The sequence below is a fragment of the Myxine glutinosa genome, chromosome 1, assembly GCF_964187855.1.
Source record: "Myxine glutinosa chromosome 1, kmMyxGlut1.1, whole genome shotgun sequence".
NCBI lineage: Eukaryota > Metazoa > Chordata > Myxini > Myxiniformes > Myxinidae > Myxine > Myxine glutinosa.
Window position 1 is genome coordinate 66,953,129 of NC_136261.1, and position 13,259 is coordinate 66,966,387.

Consider the following 13,259-nt stretch of genomic DNA (forward strand, 5'->3'; position numbering starts at 1 on the left):
ATGTCATGCATATGTGTGTAATGTGTATACATTGTATAATATGCACATTTATATACAATACAATATGTGTATAATATGTTTAATGTACATGTGTGTATAATAATAATATGTGTGCATACAATACACAGCACAATAGGTCACATATAATATGTGTGCACATAATAAATAGCATAAAATGTCACGCAAAACGTGTACAACCATAATTGTGCATGTGGGCGTGCAAATCACGGTGCATGTGGGTGTGCAAATCACGACCCGTGTACGTGTGTGCGCATGCGTCTGCCACTGATCCTCATCTCCATCTGCAAGTCCCCAAGACCAAACTGAGCCCTCCCTAGTCCTAAAGCATCCATCCCCAACCCAGCAAGAAACCACGACTCATGTCTCCTCATCCATGTCCTGCCTCCCCCATCACCATCCCCGAAGTGGTCTACTGGGTACTCCGGGGTACGGTCTCTTCGCTCTCTATCCCATCCATTCTGATCCCATCCACCTCAGTCTCATCCTTCGAAGCTGCCATGTTCGGCACAGTACTGGATCTCACAAAGCTCAGTTCCCAAAGCTGCCGTACACCTAGAAGCCACCTCATCGAACAGCGTGGTACCAGACACCTCGTGTGCATCTTGGGGTCGGAAAAAGCCAGCAAAGCTGAAGTCCTCCAGCAAAGCTCAAGCCCTCCCACCTGCGTCTGCAAAAGTCCAGGACCCCTCTAAAACTCGGGTCGGCCAAATCTCGGGCCCTCACATCTGACAGCACGGAGCCGACAAGTCCCACCAAGCTTCAAGGCCAGGTCGCATCCCAAATTAATCTCAAACGGCTCATTCCTCAATCTCATCTGGGTCTCTCCCACATCTTAAATGGATGGAGCCCTGCCAGACGAGGTCCACCAAAGTTGGAGTCCTCCAACCCTGGTCCGCCAAATCTTAGGCCTCCCATCTGGCAGCACAGGGTCCACAAGTCCCAACACGCTTCAAGGCCAGGCCGTGTGACACCTGTCATCCCACACGCATCTCGTCTCATCACAGCTGCCGTTTTCGGGTCAGTCCCCACTACCTTCAAAACGGATGTATTTGACGCATCTACTGGTCCTCTCCGTCCCAGGCGAGGAGGGGGGCACGACTGGAAAATCATACCGCCTCCATCGATGACGCCATCTTGTGTCTGCCTGTCTTGTGACATGTCCGTGTCCGTGCCATAACTTTTTTTTACCATTTGAGCAATTGTCATCAAATTATCAACAGAGCTTTGTCATGAGAATATGGAGAAGACAGATGAATAATTTTGTCAAAAGGTCAAGGGTCAGCATCACCTAAAATCATCAATTTTCATGCAATCGACTTGAAAATTTAAGAATATGCACATTGGGTCACTGAATGAGTTCACCAATCAAAGGCTAGAAGCTGACTGTTTTTTATTTTATTTTTTATTTTTAGAATAAAAGGCAAAGCTGCATAAAACCATCAATTTTCATTTGTTTAACCTGGAATTTTAAGAATTTGCTTATTGGGTCACTGAAGCATATTGCTTTTGAGGTCAAACGATCAAGATTGCCTAAATCATTCATATTTTTGTATTTATTTTAGTTGTTTTAGTCATGTTTAGCATGCGGAAGAAGTTTGAATACAAAGCGGACGTGGACGGGCTTTTCAGTTCCAGAAGCTGTCGAGTTATTATTATTATTATTATTATTATTATTATTATTATTATTATCCCCGCACTTTTTGCGAAAAAAAAAATGAGGGGATATTGTAATCTGATCCATCTATCTTTGTCTCTGTCCTTCTGACGGTCCATCACACTATATCCTCCTAAACCATTGGGCAGAAATTCACCAAACCTGGTATTTAACACATGGTAAGAACGTGCAAGAGCTGTATCCTTTTTGGCTCAGGCTCCTGGGGCAGGGTCAAAAGGTCAAATGCCGAAAAATGCAATTACGGGCACAAATTAATATATTTTTAAATGAAACTGAATATGCAATCAACATTGGGGGATGCGTGAAATGTGTAACGATTTATTGGATTTGAAGCCTGGATTCATCCACCTAAAGGTGGTTTTTATTCATCCCCCAGGGGTTGATAATTTTGGTTCACAGGGATCAAAACTTTAAAAATTTTAAACTCCAAATTTGATATTTTGTCATTTCTGGTGGAGCTTTTTGCCATCTTTTTATTACCCTTGCCAGAGGAGAGGGTATTGCATTTGAGTCTGTTTGTTTGTTTGTCTGTTTGTTTGTCTTTGTTTGTTTGTCTGTTTGTCTGTTTGTTTGTCTATTTGTTTGTCTGTTTGTATGTCTGTTTGTTTGTTTGTTTGTCTGTTTGTCCGCACAGAATAAATATGATTTTCTCTGCAACCGTTGGTCCGATTGACAGGAAATTTTCACCATAGGTGCAACTCCACCTGTAAAAAAATTTTAATGATAATTATGACGTCATAGGTCACGTGGTTCGGTCGCCATCTTGGAAAAATCGAAAAACTTTGCACCTCTATATCTCGGAAAGTGCTGAATAGAAAAAATTGAGACATGGCTCATTGTAAAGAGCTCTCCATGGGGAATAAAATATGTTAATGATGTCATAGGTGCCTCCATTATGACGTCATAATTCGACAAGGACAAAACTTCATCCGATCAAGATGAAATTTATTGAGCATAATCTAGGAATAAATTAGTTTAGAAAAAAAAATAATGATGACGTCATTGGTCACGTGGTTCGGCCGCCATATTTGTTTCAACACAAAAGCCTTAAAAACCACTGAAAATACATCCTGGTGAGGGTTTGCAATCTCTGATTGCTCTTTTTGTTGTTTTAACTTTGCTTTAGGTTGGAAATGTGGGGATTTGCGATGAACGCCATCGACTTCTCTGTTATTATCATCTTTATATAGACACGTTAAACTGTATAAATGTTACAAGTTCATCTGAAAATTTAACGATAATTGTGTCAAAACGATAATTGTCACAATTCACTCCAAAGCCTACAAGGACCACCTACAACACTACAAAGATGCCCTCTCCCGCGCCCGCTCCGCCTACTACTCTCAAATTATCCACTCTGGCTCTGGAAACCCAAAAGCACTATTCTCTACAATAAACAAACTCCTCAGCCCCCTGAACACCACCACCCAGTCATTCACAGTAGACAACTGCATCTCCTTCCTTTCATTCTTCCAAAGCAAAATTGACAACATCTACAGCAGCTTAACCACCACCGCACCTGCTCCCCCTCAAACCACCTGCCCCCCCTTATCCTGCCAACCCCTGTCTCAGTTCTCCCCAGTCTCCCCTACTGACCTCTCTGAACTCCTCATAGGAATGAAAACTGCCACCTGCACTCTTGACCCCATCCCCTCCAGCTTTGTCAAGGCCTCCCTTCCTGCTCTCTCTCCACTTATCACTGCAACAATAAACTCCTCCCTGTCTACAGGCATCGTCCCACCATCCCTCAAAATTGCTGCTGTTACCCCCATTCTGAAAAAACCTGGACTCAACCCTGACACCCTAAACAACTTCAGACCCATCTCCAACCTACCCTTTCTGTCAGAAGTTTTGGAACGCGCTGTAGCCACTCAACTCAAACATCACCTCTCTGCCAATAACCTGTATGAAACATTCCAATCCGGATTCCGCTCCAACCACAGTACTGAAACTGTTCTCCTCAAAATCACCAACGACCTTCTCCTCTCCTCTGACGCTGGCAACCTCAACATTCTCATCCTCCTCGACCTCAGCGCCGCCTTTGACACCATCAATCACACCATCCTCCTCACCCGACTTGAAACCACCTTTAACATTACCGGCACTGCCCTCTCTTGGATCAAATCATACCTCTCTGACAGATGCCAGTTCATCTCCATCAATAACTGCAAATCCCCCACTGCTCCCCTCCCCCAAGGTGTCCCCCAAGGTTCAGTTCTTGGCCCCCTCCTCTTCATCCTGTACCTGTCCCCCCTTGGTCACTTAATCCGCCATCATGGTCTCAAATTCCACTGCTTCGCCGATGACATCCAGTTTTTCATCTCCACAAAGTCCATCTCCATCGCCACCCACTCTATCCTGACAAATTGCATCACTGAAATAAAATCCTGGCTTCAAATCAACTTCCTCAAGCTTAACTATGATAAATCTGAAATAATCATCATTGGCCCAAAAACGCTCACCAAATCCACCCATAACTTTGCCCTCAACATCGACGGTTTCCCAGTATCCACCTCCCCTCACATCCGGAATCTTGGCATCATCTTTGACCAAACCCTCTCCTTCGACAAATACACTAAACAGATCACAAAGACAGCCTTCTTTCACTTGAAAAGCATCGCCCGTCTCCGTCCATCCCTCTCTTCCACGGCTGCAGAAACCCTCATCCACGCCTTCATCACCTCCCGTCTTGACTACTGCAACAGCCTCCTCATTGGTTCGCCCTCAATAATCATCAATAAACTCCGATACATTCAGAACTCCGCTGCCCGTCTACTCACCCATTCCCGGACCCGTGACCACATCACCCCCGTCCTTTATAAGCTTCACTGGCTCCCCATCCCCCAGAGAATCCAGTACAAAATCCTCCTCTTGACCTACAAAGCCCTCCATAACCTGGCCCCATCCTACCTGGCTGACCTCCTCTCCAGACACACTCCCACCCGCAACCTCCGCTCTGCTGGTACCAACCTCCTGACCCCCTCCATCCGGACCAAATTCAGATCCTGGGGGGACAGGGCCTTCTCCATCGCTGCTCCCACCCTCTGGAACTCACTACCTCACACCATCAGAGACTTCTCCTCACTCACCACATTCAAAACATCACTCAAGACCCACCTGTTCAACACTGCATTCAACATTTAACCCACAGCATTTAACCCCTGACTATCTCTTCTCCTTCTCCTTCCTTTTGCTTTGATTATTTACCTATTGATTTTTGTCTTTTTGCACTTGTTTTTTTGTACTCTGTCAAAGCGCCTTTGGGCTTCTTGAAAAGCGCGATATAAAATAAATGTATTATTATTATTATTATTATTAATTGATGTAAATGGTCGTTTTTATTTTTGAAATTGAAGTGAACTGCTATTTGTTTCATACGAAAGATCATATTTTGATTGTAATCCTCATGAAGGATTGCAAATTTGTTGAATAGCTGCCCTTTTGTCTTGCGTTTGCTGAAATTCTGCACGAGTTGTGCAGCTCCATTTGATGACACTCCAGTTTGCCGCGTGTATCATTTCAGGCGAGTTTCAAATTGGATTGTGTGAGACCCGACTCTGCGAGCAAATGCATTTACGTTTTTGGGCTTTCTCCGGCTCGCAGAGTTCAAAGCTTTGTCTCATCTCTTGGATTCGTTTTGCAACCAGGAATTTGTGAAAGGCAAATTCTTCTCTTGTCTTGCTTTGTTGCAAATATCAATTATTTATTTTGGGTGAAATATATTTCAGCTTCACTTAAATCTGTGCAGGTCTCATTGAGATTCTTATTATTTTGAAAGAATGGGCTCATGTTTTGAGTTTTCTGATTTCTTATGGAGATTCCTCTGAACCTCTGTATACAAACAAACAAACAAAACAAAAAAAACAAACAAACAAAAAAAAACCTCACCTAGTGTGTCACCAGGGGGCGATGCATTTTGGAGCATACTTATTTGGAATGTTTGCCAAAGTAGCTCTCATGACAAATATTTAAGGTCCAGTGGTATGTTTGGGGGCATCTTCATATTAAGTGTGTGTCGTCCATCGGAAGGTCACTCTAACGCCTAGGTCTCACAGCACACAGTCCACCAGAAACCCCCTTCTAGTGAAACTCTCAAAATCCAGAATCGCTGCTCACCTCCACTCACTTGCTCCTCTTTTTCCCCCTCATGTGGAACCAACTTCCACATCGTCTTCAATCTCATTCTTCCCTCCAGGTCGTCAAGGCAGCTGTTTACCATCATCTCCGATTATCCCCAATCCAAAACCATGATCTTTTCTACCTTGGTTAAACCTCCCCCTTCCAAATTTCCAGTTATTCCTTCCTAAGAGTTTGCTTCTATGTCCATCTTAACCACCCTTTGCATTCTCCCTACGCATCATCCTTTCCCGCATCCCATGTTGGCCGTCTCTGTTTATTTTGTCCATTGGCGCTGTATTTGGCTTTTCCTTCTTGCCGTTCCTTTTGTTTTGTTGCATCCTGATCTGTTTTGTGTTCAAGCTCTTGCATGAGCCTTGATTCCGTATCCAAAACAAGCAAACAAATCCGCAAACAAATAAAAAAGTACTTTGTAGGGGAAGGGAGTTTTTGACTTCTTTATCTACATGATTCATAGATAGCTCTCTAAATTCCACTCTAATTCTCCACCACCACTCCCCAATTTTCTATTGGCCTGTCCTGTATTCTTATTCAGCAGTTTCATACAAATGGTAAGTTTTATTTAATTTTTTATTTATTGCCATCTTTTGTTCATTTATTTTAACGTCATTTAATTATTGTCTGCTCTTTTTTTATGCCACCACTGACGAAGTTGTTGGAGGCATTATGTTTTTGGGTTTTCCATCTGTCCGTCCATCTTTGCATCCGTCCGTCTTTGCGTCTGTCTATCCATGCATCTGCGATAACTTAAGAACGGCTGGAGGAATATAAGCTAAACTTGGTAGAAGTACAGTCACGTGAAAAAGTAAGTACACCCCATGTAAAGTTTTGACTTTTTCAACATATTTCAACATACAGCTATTTGATCTTCATTTCAACAATATTGATAGGGTGATATAATATAACAAATATCATGAAACATTTACATTTTGTAGTCCATTGTATAATTTACATAAACATAAATGCAAATTTCGCATGTGGAAAAAGTAAGTACACCCTTGGCTCTAACAGGTGGTATTGCCCCCTTTGGCAGAAACAACCTCAAGTAGGCGTTTCTTATAACTGTCTACCACTCTACCAGTCTCTGACATCGACTGGGAGAAATTTTTGTCCACTCCTCCATGCAGAATTGTTTCAGCTGTGCGATGTTTGAGGGGTTTCTTGCATGCACAACAACAACAACAACAACATGCATTTTAAGGCCATTTTCCCTGCTAGAGCGGGGGTTAGCCTTGCGGTTCCCATGACAATCTTCTCCATCTTGCCCTATTTTCTGCATCTCTCCTTGTTAACCCCCTTGCCCGCATTTCTTCTTCCACCATCTTTAGCCAAGTCTTTCTCGGTCTTCCCTGTCCTCTACTTCCTTCTACATTCATTTCCATCACTCTTCTCAACCAGTCACTTTCATCCTTCCTCAACACATGACCAAACCATCTCGACCTGTTCCTCTTCACAACATCAATCACAGGCTCTATTCCCATCATTTTTCGCAATTCATCATTTGTCTTCCTCTCTCTCAACGATACTCCACACATCCATCGAACCATTCACATTTCCACCCTTTCCAACCTTCGTTGCTGCTCTACGTTCATTACCCATGTCTCGCTCCCATAAATTATAACACTTCTCACACATGCAGCAGACACCTTCCCCCCCCCTTTTTTTTTTTTTTTTTTTTGTATACTGAATCGAGGCTCGTGAAAGAGCTAACATTTACTTCACAAACAAATCGACCAGACAAACAAAATACACAAAAAGAGGGAGCGGAAGACAAGATGGGGAGAAAAGGGGAAGCACACAAACACAACATCCGAGAGCAGGGAGATGTGTGGAAGAGAGAGGGCCCGGGTGGAGGAGTCATGGGAAGGGGGGGGGGGGGGGAGGGAGAAGTATAAAGCACAAGGACACCAAGGACTTCCAGGACAGAAGTTGGTATTTCAAAAAGTGGAATTGGGGTGAAATTAGCGGGGGTAGAAAAGGTCAAGGTTTTGGATGGGGGAAGATAAGAGATGGTGGTGAACAGCTGTTTTAAAGACTTGGAGGGTGGAGTGGGATTGAAGAGAGTGAGGGAGTTTGTTCCAGAGGTGGGAGAAAAGAGGAATGAAGGAGTGAAGGTGAGCAGAGAGTCTTGATTTTGGCAGTTTAACCAAAAGAGGGTTGCAGGCAGATCTTGTGTGACCTGTAGGAATATTTGTGGGACAGAGCCCAGAGAGAGCTGGGGGGGCAAGGCCAGAGAGGAGTCGGTAGAAGACGGAAAGACCACCAACCTGCCTGCGGTGAGTGAGTGAGAGGCCCTTGGAGTTAGCTTCATCGTGGGAGATTCCAATGATTCTGAATGCTTTGGTTTCAACAGCGCGAAGGCGAGCTAGGTGTGAGGCAGGAGCACCAGCCCAGAGGGGAGAGCAGTATTCCATTGAGCTGCGGATGAAAGCCTTGTATGTGGTGAGGAGCTCAGGTGTGCCAAGGAAGGACTTCGTACGACGGAGGATGCCCAGTCGGCGACTGGCTTTGGAGGCCAGATTTGAAATGTGGTTTTTCCAGGAAAGATCATGGCAGATAGTGAGACCCAAAAGCTTGAGTGACAGAACTTCTTGGAGAGGATTATTCAGAAAGTGGATGGGAGGGTTGTCCAGTCGGTCTTTTCGGAGAGACATCGTAAGAGTGTGAGATTTGTCAGGATTGAAAGACATGTTCCACTTGTTTGCCCAGTCTGTGATTTTGTCAAGGTCTGCAGAGAGTGAGGAGGCTGCAGACTGCCGATCTGAGGGATGAAGAATGGAGCGACAGAGAGTAGAGTCGTCAGCAAAGAGATAGAGAGGATTTTCAAGAGAGTCAGAGAGATCATTGATGAAGACCAGAAAAAGCACAGGGCCCAGAACACTGCCTTGGGGAACTCCAGCCTGAACAGGAAGAGGAGATGAGAGAAACCCATTCAGGGCCACACGTTGACTACGACTAGAGAGGAAGTCTGCCAGTCATGCGTGGAGATTTCCATGGATACCAAAAGAGGAGAGTTTGGTGAGCAGAGCGGGGTGCCAGCGGGGTGCCAGAGAGGAAGTCCTTCAGCGTCAACGACACTCCCCTCCTCATCAGTACGCCACTCAGTTCCCGAAACTTCTTCCATGCGCATCTCACTCTAGCAACCGTTGCCGAGTCTGATCCACCTTCTCCATTCAGTATGTCTCCGAGGTAGCAAAATGTTTTCACACCTTCCAGCTTCATGCCGTTTCCAAGATCCAACTCAACATTTCCTCCATCTGCAGCTCCCTCTGTGCACACCTTACATTTGAATGTAGCTGCCACACTGGTTAATGACCCTCTCAGACCACTACATTTTTGATGAACCCGCTCAGCGCACATTGTACATTGAATGGAGTTCACTCCGACACCCTTCCTGCACACAGCACAGGGCCACTTCCCAGTTCTTTCCACCTCACCATATGCTTTACCACTTGCCATCACCTTCGTCTTTCCGATATTCACCTTCAGACCTTTTGTCTCCATACATTCCTTCCACTTGTTCATCTTTTCCTTCAGTCCATCCATACTTTCCGCAATCAACACCAGATCATCTGCATACAACAACTCCCACGGTAAACCCTCCTTTACGTTTGAGCTAGCACCTCCATCACAGCTGCAAATAATAGTGGACTTAGTACCAACCCCTGATGCACTCCCACCTTCACCTCAAACTCACCACTGTTCCCGTCCTTCGTCCTTACAGCTGTGCGCGCTCTTTTGTACATTGCCATCACTACTCTGATCAACCATTCCTCCACTCCTAACTTCCTCATTGCCCATGTCAATACTTTGCGTGGAACCCTATCGAGTGCTTTCTCCAGATCAACAAACCCAAGAAACAACTTCTTCCTCTTCTCCATGTACTTCTCCTGCAACTGCCTCACAATAAAAAGCGTGTCTGTCGTTCCTCTTCCTGCTATAAATCCAAATTGCATTTCGTCGATCTTTACTTTCTTCCTTATCCTCCTCTCCAACACCCTTTCCAATACCTTCATTCCATGCTCCAATAACTTTATCGCTCGGTACGAGCCACACTCTAGAGCAGGGGTCGGCAACCTTTTTGACATGAAGTGCCAGTTTGAAATGTTCTTGTTAATTAGTGTGCCATATCAACATTAAGTTTAACATTAAGTTTAATTTTGACACCACATCAAAAAAATGTTTCCAACAGACATGGAATTTTATTCCATCCATATCGGCTACATGCATAGCAACAACATTTTAAAGAAACATTTACCGAACATCTACCGAACCTGAACCGCTTCACTGCAATTCCTGTGGGAAATGTGAGCGGGAGGCCGTACCGTCAATCAAACTAAACAAGCATTCTGAGTATTGCGCTGCAATACATGTCCCCTACCGGCATTGGGTAGGACTGTCATAGAAGCCAGCATTATGACTCACCGCACTCCAAATTATAGTCCGGAAAACTGTTGGGGAAATTCCCAAAGTTCAAAGTGCCATAACTTTGTCAAAAATGATCGAAACGTCGTGAAGTCGGAACTTGATCTGTAACTTGTCATGACGAAACCATGTACCAAGTTTGAAATCATTAGCGTTAAGAGTTTAGGAAAAAAAAGTCCGGAAAGCTGTTCTTTGTGTGACGGACTGACGGATCGACAGACTGACAGACTGACAGACGGAGGGACGGAGTGCAAACCTATAGTCCCCTACGGTGTACATCGGTAGGGGACTAATAAGACAGGCCGCGTGTTACGAGAAAAACTACTACCCCCATTTTCCTTACTACCACCCCATAAAAACTCAAAATAATGACGAGATCAATATTAAAACGCAGAAGGCAGCCTGAATGATAAAGAGTGGAGATGCAACCGCTGACCACCGGATGTTAACACACAGTCGCTCTTACAGCACCTCAGGTTGCCGCGACGGCATATCGGAAGGCACCAAGCCTGCATCTCCTGTTTTATATCTGCGATTATTATACAATTCAGAATAATGATGATTAATAATATTAAAACTCAGAAACCAGTCCAAATAATAATAATGAGTGGAGATGCAGCGTCGGACCATCTGCTGTGAACAACACCACTGTTCTTACAGGACATCCGGTTGCTGCGAATATTGTGTTTGAATGCGCCAGGCCGGCATCGCATGTTGTGCATCTTTGATTATTATTCCAGTAATAGAATTTGGAATTGGAATGGTGACTCTGCTCTGATCCATCTACCTCATCACCCTGCACAATCACACCAGAATACTGTTATTGTGCAACACGCGCAACAGCCAATGGCTGTTCAATAGGTGATTTGGCATGCAGCGGAGAGGGCACTGGTTTCGCCAGTGTGGCAATGACTACGCTGCCACGTGCCAATGATGGCACGCGTGCCTAAGGTTGCCGACCCCTGCCTAGAGGATCACCTTTCCCCTTGTATAGAGGGACGAGGGTACTCGGTTCCCAATCCACTGGAATGCGGCCTTCTTTCACCACCAGATTACAGATCTCTGTCATTCTCTTCACACCTCAACTTCCTGCTGCCTTCAACATATCTCCCACAACTCCCGTCGGCCCTCCCGCTTTTCTACTCTTCATTGCTTTTATCGCTTTTATAGCCCTGGTGTTGGGCTAGCGGTCAAGGTGCCAGCTTAGGATCCTAGGATCCTGGGTTTGAATCCCGGTCGATCGCTGAATTAATGCCAGGGGGGTTGACTCAGCCTGTCATCCTTCCGAGGTCGGCTAATTGAGTACCAGTTCACTGGTAATTCCCTGTTTGTCGTAAAAGGCGACAAAAAGGGTTGGCAGCAGGAAGGGCATCCGGCCGTAGAACATTGCTTCAAAAAGGGGACCGAAAAACAACAACAACCACGTTCCCTGAAACAGGCCAACCCCCGCTTTGCGTGGGAAAAATGGCCTCTAAGGGTGGTTTTTTATTGCTTTTATTGCTTTTTCAACTTCCTTCTCAGTTATATTCTCTGCCGGTCCTAAAACTGGGTTACTCTCTATGTTGCCATCCCATTCATTCTCTGTATTCAACAGCATTTCCATATATATTTTCCATCTTCCTTTAATTCCATCTGGGTCCACAACGATTTGTCCTACTTTATCCTTCAAGCAACTCACCCCCATCACATCACACCTCTCTTTCGCTATCTGCTTTGCAATCCTGAATACTGCTCTCTGACCCTCTTCCAAATCCAAGCGTTCTCCGAACATTTTCCTACATGCCTCCTGCGCCTTTGCTTCCTCTTTCTTTGCAGCCTTCTTGGCTGCCTTATAACTTTCATGCTCTGCTGTTTCTGCTCCCGTACCCTTCGCCTTCTGCCACTCCTTGAACTTCTTCCTCTTTAGCCCAGGAGCATTAGGTTAGGACCTAGAAGAAATTAGTAGAAAGCTGATTTTTTGCAGAGCTTCAGAATACCATGTGGATGCCCACAATATAAAGTCCCACGAGTCCCACCTTGTGGCATTTTGAAAATTCAAGATGGCCACCGGTTGGATGGAAAATACATAAATATGGATAACTTCAGCCTCGAACCTCGTAAAAGTGTACTTTTCGTGGCTAAATATATGTTTTAGCACACTAGGATTTTAATATAATATATTTCAGTGACCTCAGATAATGATATGTAGATATAATCCAAGATGGCTGACAAAATTGCCGCTGCTGTAATGCAAAAAAACATCAAAATCATGATAAGTTTAATTTGCTATTATTTTATTTAATGCAAAATGTTTCACATTGTGACCACAAGGCCTGCAAGAGGTAAACAACACAATGGGGATTTGACATTTAATTACAATACGACACAAAAGCAGACCAATTCTTTGATCCCATTCATCCCAACCTGATTCTAGTGTTTTGGACAGTACCATGTTAACTGAATGTCACTCATCTAACTCAATGTCCCGAGAGTTTTTGCAATTATGGCCATTACAAACAGTACACAAGAGGGTACACTCCAGACCAGACTTGTAGCAAGTGCATCGTTTTCCACACCCCGCCTTGCATCCACAAGATATCATTTTCAGCACTTTCTCAGGGGCGACAGGCCTATCAGTCTCGATTGGAACAAGTAGTCCCTCTCTGTACTGCCACCCCCACTCAGTTGGCAGCAGTTCATTCCCCTGCCACTGCTGAACAGCATGGTATGCTCTGTAGCTGTGGAATTTGGTCGCTGCCGAAGTAGGTGGGAGTAATTCCAGCTTGAAACCAGATGACGTAAAAGATGTTCTATGGATTGATCGGAAGTACATGAGATATCGGTGTTTGTCCACTGACTTCGATCGAGCTGCTCCATACAGCTTCAGCAGAAACAGCTCTCCCACTCTCGCTATTTCTTGTTGAGTGCTTTTAGATCGAGAGAAAACACTCAGGCAATCCCAGTTGTCACCATTATCCAACACTGCAAGAGCCTTCTTCTTCCCTTGATTGTAGAGGGCAGA

General features: G+C 44.6%; 1 protein-coding gene across 3 annotated transcripts in view; it reads left to right on the plus strand.

Moving 5' to 3' along the window:
* Positions 1 to 13,259, plus strand: part of IPO13 (importin 13) — a 308,248-nt gene that overhangs the window by 38,511 nt on the left and 256,478 nt on the right. The window lies entirely within an intron of this gene.